Genomic DNA, 12832 nt, shown 5'->3' with positions numbered 1-12832 from the left:
TATCACCTTCATACACCTGATAGGCATTAAGACATACCGTGTCTTGCAGGAAAGGCAGAGAGTTTCAGCTGAAGTGTTTGAGAGACAGAAGCAGACCCTTGATTTACCCTCAATTTCCTTTTTTAAATCACTTTACATGGAACAAAAAGCATATATGTCATATGATGATACACAATACATACATTATTCAAAGGAAACGTATTAAGAATTAGTGAAACAAAAACTGATTTTATAAGTACAGGCTCCTCATGTCATAGTAGAGCTTGTGATACCTTAACAGTAAAGGCACAACCCCTCTAATCTGAAATCTAGGCACAGGAAAAGCCAGCAGGTTTTTGTCTGAGGGCCTCAGGCTGTGCACAGGTTGGTAGGGGAGGAAGTGTAGCTGCTGCAATTTGCAGTCGAGGTTCCTAGCGCACCTCAGGGCGTCTTGGCTTATGGTACAGTCTGGGTAGATAAGTGATGATAAGGAATAATTGCAGTTAGGTCTTTCAAATGTTTTTTTTTTTTGTAACTTTTTATTTGCTTTGTATGGAGTTTAGCGAAGTTTGTGGATGGACTCTGCTTTTGTCCACTTGCAGGGTTAGTGGTTGTATTTTACTCCATAGGGACCACTACCCTCATTTCCTTGTGTAATATGCATTCATTTTATACGTCAGGAACAAATCTGCAGCAGAACAACTCTCGCTGTCATTGTCTACCTCTTTGTTCGCCCCGTTCTGCTAGCAGTGTCTCATGATTAAGTTCCTCCTCTAGATCCAAGGTTCTGGTAAGATGCTTATCAATGGCTGATAGATAATTTGTTGTATGGCCATCGGAATACTATGGGAAGCTCTATTTTGTCATGGTAATGCCTTTTGATTGGTATTGGTGCATTGTTTTTTGTGTTTTAGTTGTCAAGATGGATGCATGATCTTGATCCATGAACATCTTTCTTGGTTGATCTTCCTGATTTCCACACCCCATTGATTATTTGTATTTCTTTGAGTTCAAGTATGCTGTTTGTTTTAAGTATAACCTTCATTCTCACAAATATTACACACTCTTCTCGGAACTCTCAAAGTCTTTCTCTCGTTGTTGCTCGCACAGAATGCCTTGGCTCATGTTTGCAGTAACAAACTAATCAAAATGTGGCACGGTAATTGGTGGGTGGTGATGTGTAGCCTGTAATTACTGCAGTCAAGGTTGAATTTTATTCTGCAGTGCCATCCTAGAGGAACAAGAGAGCAGGTTAGTATTGTGCTGTCTTCAGGGCCACCGTTTGTTAGCAGTGTGTTGTCATGCCAGGCCGTCATCTTTTTAAGACATCTGTGTTTTTGCAATGAGTCAATGAGGTCTCATGTGAGTACAGCATGTGAAAAACAATGTTTTATATGCTGTGTTTCTGCTTGCTTTGGTTTAGTTTGTAGCAATGTGTCTTCATTTTGCCAGAAAAGACTCCATCCATCAATTTTCTGCCACTTTTTCCTCCACATGGGGCGGGGGTGCTGGTGCCAATCCCAGCTGACATAGGGTGAAAGGTGGGGTACACCCTGGACAGGTGGCCAGTCCATCACAGAGCCACATAGAGACAAACAACCAGAGTGTCCAATTTGACTAATCCCCAAATCTGCATGTTTTTGGACTGTGGGAGGCCGGTGATCTTTTAGGACTCCTGTTACGGGCATTGTTTTGTCTCTTATAAAATAACTACTGACAATAAGTATCAAGACCACAGGGATGTTCACGACTCATTGCACTAATTGAAAGTACGGATTAAAAAGCAGCAGAGTACAAAGAGATTAAGAGAATGTCAACCGTGGAAGAGACGCAAAATGCAACGAAACATAAGAAAAGAAAGTGTGTCAAATGAAAAACTATAATACAAATAAATCAAAGCAGCGCTTTATGATGGCTTGACGCCTCAGAAGAGCTTGTGTTAAGGAAATGGAAAGGATTAGACGTTGTTAAACTACAACAGACATTTCCCTCAGAATTGTTTGATGGTGTAAAAGTAAAAGATTTGCAATTGTCGGCTTTCGTGTTACTTCAAATTTCGGTTTCTAATTGAAACATATTTGTACCAAAAATTACTCTGTGCAGAAAAGGATCCCAGCTTGCAATAATAATGTCACCAAATGATGAAGGTGTTTTATAAACATGAGAGTGAGAGGTGGCATCACATATTTTCTTGTTCTCCTGCCAGGGACCAGATATTGTTGCGGTGGCCTCTTAAGCTGAGTCATAGACATATCCTCTGCAGGCAAGAGATTGATTCCTTTATTGCTGGATGTTCATGTATGAAATAAGATACCCGGGTTGAACCATTTGGACCAACACTTTTGACATGTAGGTACGTGCAAATGTTCTCCCAGCAAACTGAATTTTAAACATTAGCACTTGGAAAGCACGCTTAAAATCTCTTCTCTAGTAATGTATAGTATGATAAGAAGTCCCCCCCCCCCCCCCCCATGGTGCTGACTAGAAATGAAATACCTCCCAAACAAACATGCACTCTTCCAGGCTATTTTGGTAGCTCGTTTCAGATCCCCACATGACAGAGTGTTTCAAACAGACTCCTGTAGCTCATACATCCCAAATGTATCATGAAAACATTGGTGTAACTTTGGTCCACTTCTCCCTCGCGTTCGTTCCAACAGTTCCCAGCTTGTTATTTTTGGGGTAATTAATTTCGAGCCTGTGTATCTCGTTTGCTGCAACACTATAGCACTGATTCATGTTAACACCTAAGTGGTGCAATTAACAGATCAATACCAAGTGGGGAAAACTGGGAGCTCTTCAGTCAGCCTATGGTGGACATAAACAAGAGCAGATATTAAAACACACACAAACATTCTTGTTCGGCAGTCTTCATGAGGACACTCATAGACATAATGCATTCCCTAGCCCCTTACTCTGACCTTTACCATCACTAATAAATGCTTCCTATGCTTTATATTGTTGTCCTAACGAAAATATACATACCAAGACAGACACTCGCGTATAATACATTTTAGAGGCATTATTCCTGGGATTATTTTGCTCAAATATGTATTCAGGGGGATGTTTTTTTTTTTCTTTCTCCCCCATATTAACTACAAATGGCACTTGCGTATTTGCAGACCAATCTGTGTGAGTACATCCACTCGTGCACACACACACATACATACACACTGACCTTTATGCTCTCATTAAAAACCTCCATCATCCCAAACACATCTACCACCTAGGGATTAGGGAGCAGAGACCTTTAACCCTGTCCCTCCCTGGAGGGATGGCACCACTGCACCACAATCAGCCCCCTGCCTGTCTCATATCCTTCATATCTGAACACCACTGGGTGATAGTTATGGAACACATACAATCTCACTGTTTGATAGCTCGCTGTTACGCACTCTCCCATACCTGAACTCCCTCTATAGAGGATTTCAATTATAATATCCAGATGCAAACACCAGCCGGCGACCTACCTGACAAGATGGCTGATGCTTGAAAAGTGAAAATTGATGCCCACTGCTTTGTCTTCGTTCTCATTTGCTGTCTTCCTTGCAGCCATTACTCATACACATTTGCATATGGAGCAGTTATTAGGCACTGCCTGTGTATGTGTGTGTGTGTTGAACTCTTCCACACACTGCACACAAGTGGCTGCTGCTGCTGCTGCTGCTGCTGGGAGAAATCCTACCCATACCATACAAGAGAAATACAGGCCATCATCCAACAAAAAGGGATTTTGAGGATTTAAACCTCGGGAAGGTGAGGCCTAGAAAACACACATGCACACACACACACACACACACACAAACCCACACACACACTTTTAAAGAAAAAAGGACAGCGGCAAAGCAATTGAGGTGGAGGAAGAGGATTTCACTTCTATCCTCGTACGTTCTTTTAAGTGCTCTATCTCGGCAAACCACACTTCTTTTATTAATTTAATTTCTCTATTGGAGGAGGCCAACAGACTCCGACTCAGTTCCCAAAACTTTTTTTTTTTCCCCTCTATGTGAATAGCACGAACTGAACAAAGCATTATCATGTTATAACAAAGCAGGGAGTGAAAAAGACAGAGGGACAAGGAGGGGAGGGGCACAGGGATAAAAGTAGTTTTCCCTCTCCCGATTAAATTGCCCTTTAGATAAAAGTAAATCTAGTGACAGGCAGTACAGAAAAAAAGGGGGGAAATTATTAATGATTCTCTTGTGTGTGTGTTTTAGCCTTATTATTGGAAATTGAATTATGAGCAAGAAATATCTGTGTACGTTTAGGATTTCAGGGAAAAAATGTGCACTTTTCCCATCAGTGGAGATATACACAGTGTGATGGACACAGCAGTGTGCTCACAGAAACTATAGGACATGCAACCTCTGCTCCCTCTGCCAACTCTGACATAAAGGGTTCAAATATAAAAGAGATGAATGTGACTGGTCAGAGACATAGCAAAAGCTCCTTGATCCATGAAATGAGTGATTTAAACCTCAGTTGGGGCGGGAAACCCTGTCATTTAACAATTTATTCACTATCATTGAAAATATGACACTAGAAAAGTAAAACATTTAGCCCGTACATGTAGTATTATTGCACTTTCTTTTTTTTTTTTCTCACTGTTGCACATTTTACATTTTATGTTTATAATATTTGTTTGTATTGCTGCTATGTTAAAACAATTTCCCCTTGGGGATGAATAAAGTATTTCTATTCTATTCTATTCTATTCTATTCTAAAATATGCAGGCGCTGCATGAGTCACAATGTAGGTTGGTTGAATCAGGAATTAAAAAAATATTATTATTATCACAAAATGTGTATTTTATGATAAGAAAGAGGATCAAGATTAGCATGCTCTTCATTTTAACAAACACTGGTATAGTAGCACTGATCATAGTGATACCATCAATTGTTAAGAGGTAATTGGCAATAACAAACAAATTACATTTATTTTTTATTGAGTTCCCCCCACAGTTGGTAAATGGTATTGTTTGTGACAACTGTTTTTGACAAGCCAACAATGCCATTACACTCTGAAGCAGGACTAATATACAACCATGTCTTCAGACCACGTACAATAGCCTATAGTATAGCATTTTATACAAATAGGATTACTTGTTGTTTTATTTTTATTAGATATTAGAAACAAAAACTAACTATGGAAAAAGCATATCTTGTTTTCATACGTTATATACAGTATGATGGAAAATAGTGGCTGAGAACATGTACATTACATTACATTACATGTCATTTAGCAGACGCTTTTATCCAAAGCGACTTACAATGGAATCAAGTACAGTTAGCCAGGGGTGGAATCGAACTTGCGACCATGATGTCTTTCGTACACAAGGTAGGGTCTTAACCACTGAGCCACTGTAAAAAAAAATTGCACGTGTAGAGTCATGAATTATGGAGTGAAAACTGAAAATAGCTTCTCTTCTTCAAAAAATGATAGGTGTGTCTAAAAATATGGCTTTGTGATGCACAGGAGCCATAATTAGCATAACTCCTCCTCAAACACGGTGTTGGTATAACACTCTCAGTGCCTTTAACTGTTTGGTAAATTATGGTAAGGGGGTTACTAACCCATTTTACCTCTTACATATAGTCAGGTTGAAAAAAGAATATATATATGTATATATATATATGTATATATATATATATATATATACATATATATATATACACATACACACATATATAAACTCATGTATACACATTGTTTGAATCCCTTGCCTTGTGAAGGAGAGGACGAGACGACTTCAGTAACATGACCTGACACAGCAAGCTTCACTTACTAGTCCAACAGTAAAAGGACCAGGTCGCCTTTGGTTCAGTATTCCACCGGCGCGAGTGAAAGCCAGACCAATATTCTCCCTTGTCCCTCTTATTCTATCACTCTCCTTAACCCTTGTCGCTCTGCCGTGACATCCACTCAGTGGACATTTCCATCCATGTAAGTGTGTCGCTTTGTATGCTTCCTGGTTCGAGCTGGGCGAAGGGGGTTGTGGGGGAGATGTGTCATAAAGTAGACCTGAAACCAAACGCTAGAGTCCCAACGCAGGCGACGCAGACCTGCTTAGGCTTGGCAGAGGTGCTACCACCCCCACCACCACGTTCTCACTTCACATAGACCATGCAAAATAATCTTGCAGCCATTATTTGAAGGTTGAAATCCTACAATGTGTCACTTTAACCACCTTAATTACATCCACCCACCACCAGCGGCAACTCATAAATAATTGTTAAACCCAATCTGAAATGGCTCTACCACTGATTTTCTTATCTACTCCTGCTGGTATTTTGGAACATTCTTTTCTTATTGAGCAACAATCCAGAGAGCACACAAACACAGCACTTGTCTCAGACTGATCAATGTGACCAGTTCATCAGGGCGAGGGGTTCTTGATGCATCCGGCCTTGTTTTTTTTTTTTTTTTTTAAATGCGTGTGTTTTGTTTGACCTCCCCAATCAACGTGAAGCCATCATTTTCCATCAGCGCTGATTGTTGCTTTCCTACACACAGCTGATTGCCTGCTTATGATTGCTCATGAGCATATAAATGCCACGTTTGTCATCATCAGGACCATCGCTCACATTTCTGCTCTTATAAGGATTTATTTCAGTAACCAAATTTGTGCGACTGCTGCGATTCATCGCTCATCGGTTGCAGTTGCACATCTCACAAGTACATGTCATGTCATGACTATTAGTAAACTATAAATGATTATCCATTAATATATTGCTAAATTATCGCCATTAACAATGCAATGATGATTTTCTTTCTCCTCATACAATTTTTTACCCAGGAAATCATGTTTGGTGATTCAATAAGGGATCGACTTATATTTAGACCAGACCTTGGTTTACATTGTTGAAATCGCCTGCTATTTAATTTCCTCTTGTTTAAATGTGCTAAAGTCCCAGATTACAGCTTTATTGCAACAGACGCTTCAAGCTGTTATAAACCCTAATATTTTAAAGATATTTCAATCAAATCTCCTGCCACAGGTTAGGCAACATGTCATAAATAATGAAAGCTATCGGATGTTTTTTTGTATTAAATGGATGTTTAACAATATAGTTAAGACTTATTATGTGTTAAACAATAGTTTTTTTTATGATTTTGTAATCAAATTGTGCTGGTTAGACAATTTTTGTGTCAGTAAAGGCAGTGAATTTCTCAAAGACTCATCACAGACATGTTCTCAAATATTTGTAAATTACAAAGCAGAACAACCTCAAGAATCTACCAATACCGATATCAGTCCAATTCAGTCATTTTACACCCTTTAAACTACAAAGCTGTTTCCACATGTGCATATGCATTGACTTTTTATTTACCACCAGTTCTCCAACATCTAGTGAAACATGCGAAATATAGGATGTCTGGATTGTATCGGCCTTCACATTGTTCTTTTTCCGATTTCCGGATTTTCTGACTCTGAAATACTGTTAAAATCTGTGTTCACTTTATGTACAGTTCATATTTTTACACTTATTTTATGCATATATGTTATTTTAGTCTCTTGTTATATTTATATTTTTCTTATGTATATTTATACTTTTTTTTACAAAAGCATCTCTTTTTTACTTTTTTTTACTTTTTACTTTATGCTGGTGTTTTTTGAGTGGACAGCAAAGTAAGAATTTCATTGTACAGGGAAACGTGTTTCTTTACTGTGCATATGACAATAAACACTTTGAATCTTTGAATCTTGAAAAGTCTGCATTAAGGGTGGATCGATAAAGGCTACTAGCCATGCCACTGTCTCTGGGGGCTGGGTACATATAATTAGCGTCATGTCACGTAAAATTGAAGGCTGTTTCAGGGACCAGCACGCCCCATCATGTGTCAGATTTATAATTTGTTTTTGAGTGATAGCTTAGAACAGCTACGACAGAAGTCAGGTGACATGCACGAGGTTGGTTTTCTTTTTATTTATTTAGTGGCATTATAAAGTAAAATGTACATTTCCATTTTATTTGGATGCAATGAAATATTTTGGAGCAAAAAAAAAACACCATCCCACTCTGTGTCAAGCGAGTGCAGTGATGTGCAGTTTCCATTCCCCCAGAACGGAGCTTTGATATTAGGCAGAGGCAACAAAAGAAAATGACTGTTTCCTAATTAACACCCATCCGGGCAACACACTCAAGAATAACTTCAAAGAAAAGCTTAAAAAAATACCGAGCAGAATAGTGACTGAAATAAACTTCTCTGTCCTAACACGCACACATGCGCACAATAATGTGTCTTCAATATGATACAGTAAGAGTTTCAGGCTTCTGCGGTAATTTGGTTATTCCCGTGACAATGTTTCTCCTGCAGCTAACATAACCTTTCCAATTGTGTTTTACCATTCACTGTATGGCTTTGTGTAATCATCAACATATAGGATATAGGATGGCACCCTAACAAGCCGAATTGTCTGCAGCAAAAAAACAAAGCTCATGTGCAATTCGCCTCATTATGATTCATCCTCCTCTACAAAGGAGCTGAAGTTATTGCCAAGAAAATCATAAACAAACCCCCTTCTTCCCCGCGTCACATCTGTCCTGACCATTGCCTGATTGCTTTGTGGGCACTGTTTAATTGCCAATTAGAGGGAGGCCAGGGCAGCAATCACAATAGGTAGATCAGTGTTTGTGTGTCTGTCGTTGGTGGTGTGCCAGCTGAGGTACAGTTCTGCTACTTGAAGAGCAGCAACGTTGTGCATTCAGCGCTCAACGTTCTCTATAAAAAAAACAAAAAAAAAACATCTTGAATCCACACAGGACAAGGTTGAGCGAGTGAAAAGTGGTTTGAAAGGTCAGAAGTGAGAGCGTTTCATCCTCCACATGCTTTTTCCTTGTTGCTGTGTAGTGTATGTTCTTACCTGCAGGGAACACGGCAATTAAATAAATAACACAATTGGACGTCAAGTTAAATTCTAAAATTTAAAAGTACTGTAATGACCCCCATGTAAGGGCTACTGTATGCTGTAGGCAACGCCAAAACAATAAAGAACTGCGCTATTGTTTTTTCATCTCCATGGCTAGAAACACACACACACACACACTCACTGACTCTCTGCCAATCACAGTAACACAACACACACGGCATGTCCACAAAGCCCTTGTAACTCTTGCTTTACCAAAAAAAAGCACAACCAAGAGTTGCCGTGAAAAGGTATGGAGGTATGAAAATGTGTGCAATTGAATTGGTTGACTTTATGTGTGATTCATATGTGCAATTTTGGAATAAAGCAGAATAAACTCCACGAGGAAGAGGAATGCGGCGAAGGAATTGTAGATTTGATCCTCTCCGTGGGGATTTGTTGAGCACAGTGATGATTTAAAATTACAACAGCTTTACCCTTTAAACAAAGTGTACAGTACCTGATGGGTCAAACATATGTAAGTATTAAATATGACGCAAACCTGAACCTGCGCTGGTGACAGTGAATCTCTGTGGTCTTTCATTTCCTGCAGTTAGAAAATACCAGTGTTAAGGTTGACCTTTTCCAAGTCAGCTCCCACTCCTGCTTCTTTAATTTTTAATGGCTTTTACTTAAGCTTCTCAGTGTTCCTTTGTCTTATCGTAAAAGTGATTTTTTTTTTTTTTGATCATGCTGGTTGAATATCAGAAATTCCACATTCTTTTTCCTGGTAGGATCTTGGTATCAAATCTAATAATCTTACTTTTGATGTATTTAAATGCAACGCCATATTTTATCACGCATCACAGGCAATAAAGACAAGGACAAGAGGGATTCTTTAAAAAAAAAAAAAATTTTTGTTTATCAGAATGATAATTCACAAGGTGATAACCTTCGAACCACATACAATGGTATGTTTGTGTGAATGGCAAGAAAGGTTTTCACTGAATTGCTAAACTACTTTTTTTATTAGTTTGTGGTCGAAGTGTTTATTTGACACTACATCTCTGTCTCATCTTTTCTCTCAGTAGAAAAAAATGATATACTTTAAGTGTGTCCGTCCACTTCAACGTTTGCAAGTTAAAATGTCAGATGACACAGTCGTGCTTCCCCTACACACACAGACATACAGTGAACATGAGCGCAATGACAGTTATTGTTCAAATTTGCTGCTTTGATTGGACTTGACACACTGTGCTGACATTTGGCAAGGACAATTGATTATTCAATAACTGTCAGACCATGATAGATCACGACCGAATCACAGAGAAAGTTGCATGGTCTGCAGCTTTTCCCTTTTTGCAGAGGCTACGCGCCGCAAGACCTCACATAGTTTGGTGGTAAATGAAAATAGTTTACAACTGCAGTCATCTGAGATCATGGTATTTTTCTACTCACTGCCGTCGGTGTCGTTTACCGTCTCTGAGTGGATCTGCTGTATGTTGCTGTCACTTTTCCTTTCTTATTGTTCAGTATTCTTATAATTAGAATAATACACTTACACTTTTCTTAGCAAATGCTGCAGAATGCTTAACAGTTCGATAATGAAATATTACAGGGCGTCTTGCCTGGTAATGCGAAGAAAGAAAGACGTCCAGCAGTTCACATGATGAGTAAACACTATAGGCATCAGTGGAGAGAAAATACTCTGACACAAAGGTCACAGGAGAGTTGGGGGACAGAGGAAAAAAGAGAGAGAAGGTGTAACAAGGACAGATCAAATCAACGTATCAATATCAATAATAATTCTCAAATAAGTCTTGACTTAATAAACCTTATTATTGTCTTTCATTATCCTTAAAATTAGCATTTTATATTTATTTATCAGTAGCCGGGTCATGCCATTTAGACCAACCATGTTTTTAACAATAGCCCACCATGGACAAAGTAAACATCTTTTGAGATTTGACGCTAACTGAAGGCTACATACTCTGTAGGTTCACCAAAACATGTTAAGAGTGAGGTGTAGTGGTTGTCTCTACTGTGTGCATGGCCCCGTATGTCAGCTGACTCATGTGGAGGAAAAAGCGGTGGAAAATGGATGGATGGCTATTGATTCATTAAGAGAAAAAGAAAGATCATTGTTAATTAACCGGGGGGAAAAACAATCAAGTTGCCTAATTAGTCTCAAAAAGGGTGTTTAATGTGGTTGTGATACTTAGGGTATTCACACTTAAACAACAGTGAAGAAGGAGTGATTCAGAGCGCTGGCTTTTGACACTTCTCTTTAAATAAATATCAGAATCAATGATTGAAAACACTATCATTCGTACAATTCAATAGAGAACAAGTATAGGTGTGTGTGTGTGTGTGCTCTTCTATTTGTGGCTTTGTGAGGACGAAAAGGGTTAGGGTAAAGGTTAGGGTTAGGGAGTGCATTATGTGTGTCCAAGATGAAGAAGAGGACATAACAAATGAATACAAGTCTTTAGCAGGACACCGTGTGTAATGGCGGCTGCACACTGACCATGTGTCTGTTCAAAATGGTGCTCCTACGATGTCTCAGGTTGAGCTGTGTTGCCTTGAGAGAGAGAGAGAGAGAGATGTGTAGGACTGGAGAGGGGGAAATCAAATTAACAATCAGTCGCAAGGCATGCGGCGGCCTGTTTGTGTCAGTGGTTCCCATGCGGATGAAAGCCGGCTTCACAGGCGATCGTCACCTGGCAGTAGCAGTCTAGTGGGCCTGACTAGTCTTAACACAGTTTGGGCGGCCGACGCCGCAGAGCAGCAAGCAAGTAGCACAGCAAACGCACCACCACCATGTCATAAACACACTAAATAAATCAGCAGCAAATAAAAAAAATCACTGTGTGCCTCTTACTGGGGTCGCTTCATGGATGTGAACTGTCAGGTCTGGCGTGGTCTGCTTAAATAAAAGAGAGAAGATGGACCATTCAAATATATATTTTTTTTTTACACCCATAATGCTAGCAAGACAAGAAATGGCAACATCTGTGTTGTGTACAAAATGTAAATACAATGCTGTTTAAATGTTTAATTTGGTTTGTTTGGGCTGTTCAACAAATCTTCTGAGATTGTGTCCTCTTTTTATCATTAGTGTCCATATGCTGAAGTTCCCACACCACAAAGTAATTATAGCACGCTGGTAAGTGCCCCCCAATGTGCCATCATTAAACATTCTTTGAATTGTAAACAACTATTAAACCAACTTCCAAGTGCTTTAGCTCAGTAAAAAAAAACACTGTAAAAAAAAAACAACAGGCTACTTACTGGGCTTTTCATGATGCACAATTTAATTTCCGTGACAAAGTAAAACCACCCTCATTTACTCTTTAGAGCCCAATGAAACCCTCGGCGTATTCTTCCTGCTTTGCACGATGCACTGTATGTTTAACTGTGGGCAAAGTGTCATCTGAATTCAACGTATCTGATATCTGCCGACGGCTAGCACTTGTGGATGGATGAAAGGACAGATGGACAGACAGATAGATGGAGCTCATAAAGCCTCTAACCGCCTCTCATCTGATTTGCCAGCAGGTGGTGGAGGGAATGTTAAGATGTTCTCCATAATTGTCCAAGAGTATGCGCAGCAACCTTCTCTCCGCAGAAGAAGAAAATCATGCTTCCCACCTGCTAATGAGAAAGTCTTTGCAGAATAATGGCGCTGCTCACAGATTGTTCACGGCATGCTGTGCAGGCCACAGTGTTTCCAGTGTTTCTACCACAGTTTGAGAACTCGGGATACAAACCAGCACGAAATGATGATTAGTTTGTTAACCGTGCAGTATTTGTGAGTTCATTTTATGCCCACACCCTCGCAGAATAAAAGAACTCCCCTGGCTGTGCATTTCAAAGGCTCCGGCGTCATAAAAGGGAGCATCAGTCTTGGATGAAGGCTTCATTGTTTATTCAAACATTCACCAACTGTCTCTTTCCTCATCCAAGCACTCCTCCAATGATGACATGTGTCCTAACCGTTGGGTC

This window comes from Solea solea, chromosome 20 (assembly GCF_958295425.1).
Source record: "Solea solea chromosome 20, fSolSol10.1, whole genome shotgun sequence".
Classification (NCBI taxonomy): domain Eukaryota; kingdom Metazoa; phylum Chordata; class Actinopteri; order Pleuronectiformes; family Soleidae; genus Solea; species Solea solea.
Note: the sequence above shows the minus strand (reverse complement) of the source record.